The sequence below is a fragment of the Rhinolophus sinicus genome, chromosome 2, assembly GCF_057876585.1.
Source record: "Rhinolophus sinicus isolate RSI-liver-muscle chromosome 2, RSI-T2T, whole genome shotgun sequence".
Taxonomy (NCBI): Eukaryota; Metazoa; Chordata; class Mammalia; order Chiroptera; family Rhinolophidae; genus Rhinolophus; species Rhinolophus sinicus.
This window is the reverse complement of record NC_142502.1, coordinates 106,177,824-106,189,218: the sequence shown is the minus strand read 5'-3', so window position 1 is coordinate 106,189,218 and position 11,395 is coordinate 106,177,824. Positions and strand designations below refer to the sequence as shown.

Below are 11,395 nucleotides of genomic sequence, written 5' to 3'. Positions count from 1 at the left end.
CTGGTTCGGCACCCGGGCCACTTCATTAAGCCCATTTTCCGTGTTGAGATTCAAGACCGTGAGGAACATCCAGCCCATGCGGCCAGCTGTAGCCTTCTCCTCCTCCGGCAAACGCTCAGCCAGAGCTTGCAGGGCCCTCTCCACACTGGCCGGGGAGCCGTCCATGTCCTCCCACCTCTCCTTGGGGATCCAACTCCTGAGAACAGTGGCCACCGAACACCATATACTGTGTGGGGGCCAGACGTCCTCCTGCCCAGAGTCAGACGCCATGCCTACCTGGTCGGAATCTTGCTCACCGTGCCAGGTGTCTGAGTGGGTGGAGGCCTCGGTGTAAGATGTCCACAACCCTCGGAGCTTAAGGCCGCAGCAGGTTACCAAAATGAAGACAACGCTGTCCATGGCCAAGAGGCTGATGTGCCAGCTGGAGGCTTGAGTCTCTCGGGCAGACCGCGCCTCCTGTTCCCGGTGTCGCTCCTCATGGGCGTTCCGAAGCTGGGCTCTCACACGCACAAACTGCTCCACCATACTTCGGTAGGTTTCGGCCGGTACCATACCCTGCTCGCTGCGCCAGTTGTCGTGCGGGGCGGCCTGCGGGGTCTCTGGTCCCACTCCAAACATAAGAACGCAGGATATGGTGAGGCCAACAAGGAACACCCACGAAGCCATAGGTAGGGGAGTCATACCACCACGGTCTCACTGGAGGCTGGGCCCACCGGACGCCGACCTGCCGTCAGCTTTTCTGCCAACCGACTGACCAACGACTCTTCTCCACTCTCTCCTCTGCTCCTCTCTCTCGGCTCTCCTCTTCCGCTCTCTTTGGCTCTGCTCGGCTCTCCTCGGCTCCTCGGCAATCCTCGGCAGTCCTCCGTAGTCGCAGCAGTTATACCAGCGGCCAATTGGCTAACCGGCCACAGCCTACAGCCAATCAGCCACACCCTACGGCCATCCACCACCTGATCCAGCACTCCTTCACGTGAGGCCGAGAGCCTGTAAACTACTTTCTGGGGCTCTGTCCCCACAGCTGGTCTTTTTGGTGACCAGCCCCCATTCCGAAGCTCTCTAGGACCCCTCAACCAAGAGTCATCTCATTGGCATCCCAAAGTCACTCTTCTCACTCAGGAGATTTCAAAGGTTTTAGGAGCTCTGTGTCAGGAACGGGAGACAAAGATTAAATATTTTATATTGTATCACAGGTCTTTGACCACAGATCCATTTATAACAAAAGGACCATAACAGTTAAAAGATGCTGGCACATTACAGGAGTACCATTCAGTTATTAACAATTAGTCCAGTCCAGTGTCCTATTGAAGATATTTACATGCCTAGTAAATTTACAAAAATTGCTCAACATTTTCAGTCAGACAGGAATTCAAATTAACTATAATGGGATATCAATGCACACTTCCCAGAATGGGTAAAATGAAAACGTCAGACAATATCAATTGTTGGCAAGAATTTAATTATCTCTCTCATGTATTGCTAGTGGGAGAGTAAATTGATTCAAGCACTTTGAAAAATTCTTTGGCTATACATTCTAAAGTCAAGCATTCAATCGCCCTGTGACCCAACATTTCCACTCCTATTTACATACCTAATAGACGTGCATGCATGTGTGTGCCAGAATATATGAAAAAATCATTCATAGCAGCATGACTTGTGAAATCTGGGTGTAACACAAATGCTCATGAACGTCAGAGGACAGAAATGTGGTCCTGTTCATATGACGGACCCCCCTGTAGCCGTGGGAATGAATAATCTACAACCACACACGGCCTTAGGGGTGAGACCGGGGGACATAATGTTGATTCAGAGGCAGATACCGAGGGGTTTCCCCTGTAATATTCCAGTCTACCAACACCTGACAGAACTCATCTCCACTGTTAAAAATCAAGCTAAGAGCTACTTGGGGAGAGGTTGGTTTATGACTGAATACGTCTCAAGAGGGTTTCCTGGAGCTGGAAATGTCCCTTGGTGTGGGTGTTGCTTATCCCAACATTCACTTTGGGAAAATCCACTGTACGTTTATGATTCGTCCACCTCTTTCTATGGGTGTGTTAACCTAAAAATAAAAAAGCTTTCAAAGTGAGAGGCAACGAGTATTTGAGATTTTAAAAAAAAAAAAAAAAGAATAGTTATTTGGGAAGCATTGATTCAGACAGAAACATACATAATATTCCAATTAGGAAGCAAAAGTGATGACTATTTATGAGAAAGGGAAGGGGAACAATTACATCAATAGAAGGAAAGCATTTCTATTGGTGCAGATAACAAAGCGTAGTGATGCTAATTCTAAATAATTAAAATATTCAGGTCAGCAGTCAGAATAACTGCTTTCCTGTTGTCTTTGCCAGTTCTTTGGGACATAATGTTGCTTAAGGCCCAGTGCAAAGGTTATTTGCCCGGTTTTAACATTTCAAAGGTTTGAGACATAAGATGTGCAAAGCAGTTCCTCTGGGATGGCAGCTCCCACTCCATTTTAAAGTGGCTGTTTAATATTTTTTTGACATTTCCTCCATTTTCATCACCATCTTTCCTTCAAAGTGTGACTGATGAATCACTGGAAAGCAGCACTGATTGGTCAGTAAAGCATCCTTAGCCGTTCGTTGTTAGGACGGCTCATTTTCGAGGTGTCGGGCCACTGTCGGTCTCTCTTTGCCAGAAAAAGTCATTCCTGGTACGTCATGTCCCACGACAGAGGGAAAGTGGTTTTCTTTGTTCTTAGGAACTTTAGCTACATTGGAGCAGCAAGAGCGCCAGCACAGAGGAAGGCTTTGCCATCCTGTTCCTTTAAGGGCGGACATTTTCTGTAGTTTCTTGAGGTTTTTTTATATAAAGTCTCACAGGCCTTAGTGAGCATTTCAAAAATGTTGAGCAAGTATTATCATAGTGGTGTTTTTACAACACCAAGACATGCGAACTAATGGTTTTAGAACAGCAAATATTTTATAATAACAAATAAAATGTTAAGTTCAATTTGAAGAATAGATTTGAACCAAGAGGCAATGCCTGAGGGCAGTCAGTTGAAGATTAAAAAACCTGAGGTGTCAGTGGGCACTGTATTTAGTCATTTGGTCTGTGCCTCAATTTTACTTAGTTCTGTCTATTTTCCAGAGGTGTTTTATCCAAGTACAAGAGGAATTAACAACAGAGCAAACCACACATGCTCAGCTGGGAGCTGGTCAAGAGCAAATCTACTGCCTAATATAACGCACATACGGGGATTTAAAGCTTTTTCCTGGTCGGCTTTGTTTTAGTGATAGATATAGTGATTTCCTCCAAGGTTTTTGAATGTTGATAATCATGTATTTTTTCATTTTATTTTATTTTTTTATTTTGTTTTTCATTTTAATACCTGCCCAAGGAAAAAGTATTCTTCCTAATCTGGTGCCTTCACGGGGGCTGACATCACCAGGCATGAAACGTCCTTGTCTATGTGTGTAATTAGGGTGCATTTGGACGTGTGAAGTAGGTTTAAAGATGATGCCCAATGTTATCTGCCCAGATAGAAACTAAGGGGAAAAGCAAACAACAACTATTACAGTGAGTGGCTGACCTCTCATATTTCTGTGAGATAGGAAGGAATTAAAGTGAGAAGAAAGGCAGGGGAATTATACAGGCTTGGTCCGGAATCTTGGGTTGGCTTCCACAACAGAGGTGATCTGCTTCATTTCCCAGTCATTTTAAATTTCAAATGTTCTGTTTGTCGAGCTGTACTGTTTGGTGAAAGAGCTTTCTTTAAATTAGGAAACATGAGTCCAAGAGCCAACACCTTTAAATTTGGTCACACGTGGATTGGTAAGAGTACCTGAAATCTGGAGGCATCAGGTAGGAAGGAAAAGATAAATGTTTTAATTTTGTTTACAAAGGTATAATTTAGCAAATTGCTGTAGGTCATAAGCAGCTTAGGAAGAATTTTTCTTATACCTGGAAAACAGAGTAAAAACCAGTGATGTAGGAAATTTTTTGAGTGAGTGCTGGGATCGTGTCTCATGAAACCGAAGAATGGAAGCACGGACCAAGGAGAGGCAAGGTGTTGTAAAAGAGGACAGTTTATTAAAAAGCAAAGGGTCAGAGCTTCCGAGCGGGGGCGGGGGGGGGGGGGATCCCAAATGAGGTGCCTGCATCACGCAAAGGCTCTTATTCTTATATCTTCTATTCCCTGTTTGAAGAAAGGAACTGACGCCTTCTAATGGAATTTGTATACCAGGTTTTTTTGCTCTGATTGCCCATCCTGAAAGCATTAGCACAATAACTCATTCCTATCTATTAAATCTGCTCCGTTTGTCCTGGAGTGAACGAGTTACTTCAGAATTCAGAATCGGAAGTTTTAGGAAATGGCTGCCTTTTGTTCATTCCACCAGGGACCTTCCTGTCTACCTAACAACATGCTAACTAACCTGTCTCACCAGTAATATTTTATATGAAAAGTTACAAAAACTATAATCACTCTTACCCATGTTATTAATTCTTGTTGATCTTTACTTTCTTGTTAGTAGTTTCATAAATCCAGTTTTTCCTTAGAGTTGTATAAATCTTTACCTAATTCAGTGTTGTGTTTTTAAAGTTACCAGAAACCTGTATTTCAGAATACTTGTGAGGTATTTTTAATGAATATTTAAAGACAAAACACATTTGTGGGAATATATTTTGCCAAAGCATCAGAGTAAAACCGTAACTGTCCATAAATTACAAAAGGCTTAAAAATGGCCATGGTTAAAAGTCTGGTGAGAGTTCATATACATCCATATACACATAATGTAGTTGACTCAGTTTCCCATTCCAGTCTTAGTTAGCTGGACCACATGGAAATTCTTTACTCCTCCACAAACTTCTGCAATATCCACAAACCTGCAAATGACTTATACCTTCCGTTTTTGTCTTATCTTTTCCTTTCTAATTTCAAAACAATGATTCTAGTTTAGGACAAATTACTTTCCTTTTGCTTTATTTATAAGAAAAAGAAAAGAACCCAAAAAACAAAAACAACCCATATCCTTTATATGCTACCTTATCCAAAACACATTGTATTTTCCTTTCCCTCAAAAAAAAAACGCATCTTCGCACTTCACACCTTATGCTGAAAACATACATCCCATTTTCATGCACAGTCATTTTGTTTTATCTGTCATTAATTTTTAGTACTTTTGTAAAAAACCTAATTTCTTTATAACTCAACATTCTGCAAGGGAATTTATACAGCAGGCTGTGTTTTAAAAAGGCCACTTTTTTATTCCCTTCGATCTCTGTGGGTAATATTTTAGTTACTCCTTGGTGTTTACATTTCAAAGACAGGGTTAAGAGTTACAGCTTTAAGACATAGAGAAGGACTTTACATTTTTCAGCATTCCCAGGACATGTCAGAATTTTATATAATTTTTAGAACATAATAATATCGTATCGACTATATAAATATAATCAAAGGTTTAGCATCACTTATTTGACAGTGCTTCCCATGTAATTAACATACCAAATAAGCCTAATTAGTTTAATTTCTCCCTTTTATAAAGAGAGAAGTTTTCTTTGAAATGTTTCAGGGGCCTTCTGGAACACCCCAAGTTATTCGTAGGTCTATAAGACAATTTAGAATCTGATCTTGGGAGGCCTGTCAAACACATCAAGAGGTTTAAAACATTTCATGAAATAGAATCATAGGTCATTGTGGAACAATACTTAATAGAACAATACTTAATTATGCATTTAACCAAAGTAACAAGAAGAGATTTTAAAGAGAAATACATAAGGTTACATAGGTATGAGCAAAATTTTAGTTGTTTTTTGTTTTTTAATATTAAGAAGACTTGGTTTAGTTAGGCAATTAAAAACCTGATGACAATGAACACAGGAAATCATTTAAATAAAACATAAAATCTTTGCTTTCCGTTTATACGTTCTTAAGCGTACATCAATAATAAAGGAAAATTTTGTGCTTTTAGCAGAGAAATAACATTAAGCTTTAGTTCTACATAAGCACATCATTGATTTTAAAGCTTAATTTTTTTAAAAAAAAGCCCTTCTAATAACAATTTAAATTTAACCTGCTTACTTATAAGAGATAAAATTCTTTCTTTCTCTCTTCCCATTCTGAAATAACCAGAAAAAAATTATTATTTTCCTTAATGAAAATATATCTCCATATTTCGGACTGATTAGCATTCTTTAGATAGACAAATTTATGAACATATTTTGTAATCTCTAGAAACAGGTGTTTTTTTTTTTGTTTGTTTGTTTTTAAAGACTTTATTGGGGAAAGGGAACAGGACTTTACTGGGGAACAGTGTGTATTTTCCATGATTTTCTCCAAGTTGTTATCCTTTCAATCTTAGTTGTGGAGGGCGCAGTTCAGCTCCAGGTCCAGTTGCCATCGTTAGTTGCAGCAGGCGCAGCCACCATCCCTTGTGGGAAAGCGAACTGGCAACCTTGTGGTTGAGAGGATGTGCTCCAACCAACTGAGCCATCTGGGAGTTCAGTGGCAGCTCAGCTCAAGGTGCCCTGTTCAATCCTAGCTGCAGGGGGCAGAGCCCAGCATCCCTTGTGGGATTCCAGGAGTTGAACCAGCAACATTGTGGTTGAGAGCCCATTGGCCCATGTGGGAATCAAACCCGCAGCCCTGAGAGTTAGGAGCACGGAGCTCCAACCGCCTGAGCCACGGGGCCGGCCCCTAGAAACAGGTTTTTGACTGGCAAATATATTTCATAATTTTTAGAACCATGTGCTTTCTTAACATAATATAACACATTTTTATTAATAGACCCAAATATCTTTAGTTTTTCTATATTAAGAAGCCAAAAATAGGTAAACTTAGATTCATTTAGCAATTAATGTTTCAGTATTTTATCTTATTTGGAAATGACCTAGATATTCAATAATTTTCATCTTTTCATTTAACGTAGTAAATCTCTTAAGGTTTCAAGTTACCAAAAGACTTTGGGGAACTATTTTTAAGTGCACATACCATAAAACATTTATTGATGAAAAGTTTCACCAAAATTGTTTTATTTTATTTATATCTATTTAGTAATTCTCAATAATTATACTTAGATGACTCATGAAAATGTTATGAGACATTAAAGTCAATTATTATCCCCAGCTCTTTTCCTGTTGACAAACCCTGTAACAGAGATAACATGAGCTTAATTGTTGTGTAAATACAGATAACTACTATATTAAATTTGGTAACTCTAAAGACATGTCTGTTTTAATTAAACCAACAAATTTAAATCAATTTTAATAGTAAATATGTTTTCAGATCGCATGATCCTGAAAAGCATTTGGGTTAGTTTCTGTTATATTTCTTAATTAATATAAGCTCTTAATTTTTTAACCACTTAAACAGAGCTCTTTATATAAACAAAGTCTAGTGATTTCCTTTGGAGGTAGACATACATACACATACATAAACAGACATAACCAGAGACCTGATAGTTTCATTAAAAAAAATTTTTTTAGCCATGAGACAGGTACAATAAGATAAAACCCCCATTAATTTATAACTGTTGGAATAATTTAAGTGTATCCATTCAGGTGGCTGAGGCTCTAAGATATTTGTGTTTGTCCTTAATAAACACTTCAGTTAAGGAGAAGGAGGGTGCTGCGTAGACAAAGGAGCTATTTTAGCTGCTTGTGTTTTTGAAAAAGCTTTCTTCCCACCTCCTGCCTTTTTTTTTTTTTTTTTTTTTTATTTAGTCTTAGGCAGTTGTGGGCTGTGTTTGCCTTTCTGATTATCTGTGAGCAAGGCCTTGCAAGTTACTGAGGCTTAGAAAACTCCTAATGGCTTCTATTTTGCCAAATTTTTTATCATAGAGTTATTAAATTATTTTAAATACTTTGTCAGGTTTCAGGTAGGACAAACAGTAAGAAATTTTAAAGTACCTACTCAGATGGTCAAAAATTATGCATTTATTAAAAACTTCCGCTTATTAACCAAAGAATGCTTTCCATTGTCCCAGAGAGGTTTGGATTCCTCTTCCTATGAAATCTTTTTCTTATGACAAACACCATAACTGACAGAGACAAGAAAAGGAAACAAAAGACCCTGAAATAACCTAAGGAGTACTTATCCATCAGGAAACCCCTGCAGAGCTACTCACCTCCCAGGGCCCTTCTTACAAGCAAAAGCTGTGGGAAAGCCACTCCTGATAAAAGAAAATTTGTTCCCACCTCACTCTATAGGCATAGAATTAACCCCTGGTCACTCACAGAAGGTGCAAAGAATTCACGAGACCTACAAAGTGGGAGAACAAGAAATTTTTATTTCACGTCAGTCAGAGAGAGAGAGTTCTGGCAAAGGGCGTTTTGCCAGGGCATCTGAGAGAGAGCTGCGGAGACAGAGGGGTAAGAGTGAGATGTGGGCAAATGGAGTTTAGCCAGGGCAGAGTCCAATAGAGACAGCTGTGCCGATGAGAGGGAGTGTTATGGTTTTATACTTTTCCATGCAGGATGTAGGGTGCCTGTCAGCTTGCAGGGGGGCTACCATTACAAGTGTCTTCTCCCAGGAACTGTCCTGTTCCCATCTATGATAGGTGTTTGTTAGTTTGCAGGGGGTTGCTGTTGTGATTGGGAACTATTCTGTTCCCATCTATGATGGATGTAAGGTGCTTGTTAGCTTGCAGGTACAGTGCTAGCCAGGGGAGTCAGAGCCAAGCGGTTAATGTTTGAGCTTGTTCCTGCCACAGCTTATAAGCCTGGTCCTGTTAACTCTTTACTTGTCTCATCAGTAACAAGCTTCTGTGACATTTCTCCACATGCCAGCACCTGAGGCAATCACCACGCCCCCCCCCCCCCATCAGGAGGGGTCCCTGGGATGGCTCCGCTGCAGTTACGGCCACTGCTGCTGATGCCGCTGCTCCGGGTTGGGGCCAACTGCCCGTGTCAGGATCCAACGCTCTGCCAACTCATCCACCAACCCCTGACTTCGAGGTCTTTGTGTTTCGTGTATGTGACAAAACTTGGAAATATTATGACTGGTCACAGATTACAACTGTGGCAGTCTTTGGAAAACATGACTCAAAACTTATGTGCTGTGCTCAGTCAAAAAGGGCCAGTACAGTGCTAAAAGCAGATGTGTGGGTAAAGATCACCAATCCTACTCTCAAAGCATCCCGGATAACTCAATAAGTTAACTTGTCCAAAACACAGTACAGTGGAACCTCAGTTTTCAAACATAATCTGTTCTGGAAGACCGTTCGAGTTCTGAAACGTTAGAAAACAGCCGACAGCTAGGCCTCAGGATCTTGCACTCAGCAGAAGCCGTGTGACATGTTCGACTTCCAAGATGTGTTGGAAAACCGAAGCATTTACTTCTGGGTTTACGGCATTCATAAACCGAAATGTTCATCAACAGAGATGTTTGAAAACCAAGGTACTACTGCATATGGATGGAATTAATATAGACACAGAGGAAGAAGTTAATTGTTCATCCCCTGAATATGATGCATTAACTGCTTTAGTCAAAGAAACGACAGATCCGGGCCGGCCCGGTGGCTCAGGCGGTTAGAGCTCCGTGCTCCTAACTCCAAAGGCTGCCGGTTGGATTCCTACATGGGCCAGTGGGCTCTCAACCACAAGGTTGCCAGTTCAATTCCTCGACTCCCGCAAGGGATGGTGGACAGCGCCCCCTGCAACTAAAATTGAACATGGCACCTTGAGCTGAGCTGCCGCTGAGCTCCCAGATGGCTCAGTTGGTTGGAGCGCATCCTCTCAACCACAAGGTTGCCGGTTCGACTCCCCCAAGGGATGGTGGGCTGTGCCCCCTGCAATTAGCAACGGTAACTGGACCTGGAGCTGAGCTGCGCCCACCACAACTAAGACTGAAAGGACAACAACTTGACTTGGAAAAAAAAATAATGTCCTGGAAGTACACACTGTTCCCCAATAAAGTCCTGTTCCCATTCCCCAATAAAATCTTAAGGAAAAAAAAGAGTATCACGGGTTTAAAACAAAAAAGAAATGACAGATCCTTTCCGTCAGGAAATTGAGGGATCCCAGGTGACGTGTGATGTAGCTGGGTCTCCAAAGTGCATAGACACAGGTGCTATAATTATACTGGAATTGTAGATGCTGTGACTTTCTCTTTGTTACGTCTTGTGATGAACAAAGGCAGGTCTGTCAGAATGTATTGCAGCAGCCAAGGCTCCCTATGATCAGACATTAACTGCATATGACACTACACCAAGGTGGGCATTATCCCTAAGGCACGTGTAATGGGTGTTCCCTGTGTGGTTGTGATTATACCTGCCCGGCTGTATTGGAGGATCACGTTGGTACCATTGCAAAAGTCCCTTCCCGGGGGGTCCTTGTAGTGATGCAGCAGGATGTCAGGTGCCCTATGAAATGATTATGAAGCAAGTAAACAGTTGTTTCTGGAATCCAGTGGGATAAAGATCAAAAGCCTCCTTATTATAACTGTAAAGATGCTGCTGGCCGTACCCATCACATGTGGTGTGATAACCCATGAGCATTTCTTTAAAGGCAGCTATATACAGACGTGTGGCTTACACGGCGCTGGTGTGTGGCTTACACGGCACCGGCGTGTGGCTTACACGGCACTGGCATGTGGCTTACACGCATTGGCGTGTAGATTACACAGAATTGGCATGTGGTTTACACGGCACTGGTGTGTGGCTTACACGGCACTGGCATGTGGCTTACACGGCACTGGTGTGTGGCAGCCAAACTCTGGAGCTGCTGTAGCCAAACAGCAAACTGAAGAAATGTGGAAAGTCTTAAAACCAACCTGTACAAACATAAACATCTTCTGTCAAACAATTGAGATTTAGAACATTATCTGTATAAACAGATCTAGTTTCTCGAAAGGATAAAAAATGTATACTTTTTTGTCATGCTGCTATACATTTTAGTTATTAGTGTACTCAAAAACAAATAGATTCTTTGATTTTATATATATATGTATATATATATATATATATATTAGTCACCAATATATGATAAAACAATTCAATACCTTGACCAAGTTAGGTATCCCAAGAGTACAAAGATATTGAATCTTTAAATCATTTAATGCACTTCACCACTAAAAAGACAGGGATGATCACATCTTAGCAAATGTACAAATTACTGCAGATGAAATTCACACACTTCTGTCATCTTCCACGTGAAGGACCCATGTGATGAGATTAGCCCCACCCCCACCCCACCCCCATTATGGGGATAATCTCCTCATTCCAAGGTCCCTGCCTTTAACGCCTGCAGAGTCCCTGTGGCTGTGTATGGCGACATAGTCACAGGCTCTGGGGATTGGGCTTGGACACATTTGTGCGGCCATTACTCTGCCGACCACAGCGTATTTAGTGATTGAATGAAGAGGTTTAACGTCAGTCCAGTTAACGTCCCAGAAGGTGAAAAGGAGGGAGGCACAGTGTAGAGACTATGGCTAAAG

General features: G+C 41.4%; 1 pseudogene; it reads left to right on the top strand.

The window, feature by feature from the left end:
* The first annotated feature begins 3,749 nt into the window (after nucleotides 1-3,749).
* LOC141571766 (di-N-acetylchitobiase-like) lies at nucleotides 3,750-10,453 on the top strand (annotated as a pseudogene).
* Nucleotides 10,454-11,395: the final 942 nt, after the last annotated feature.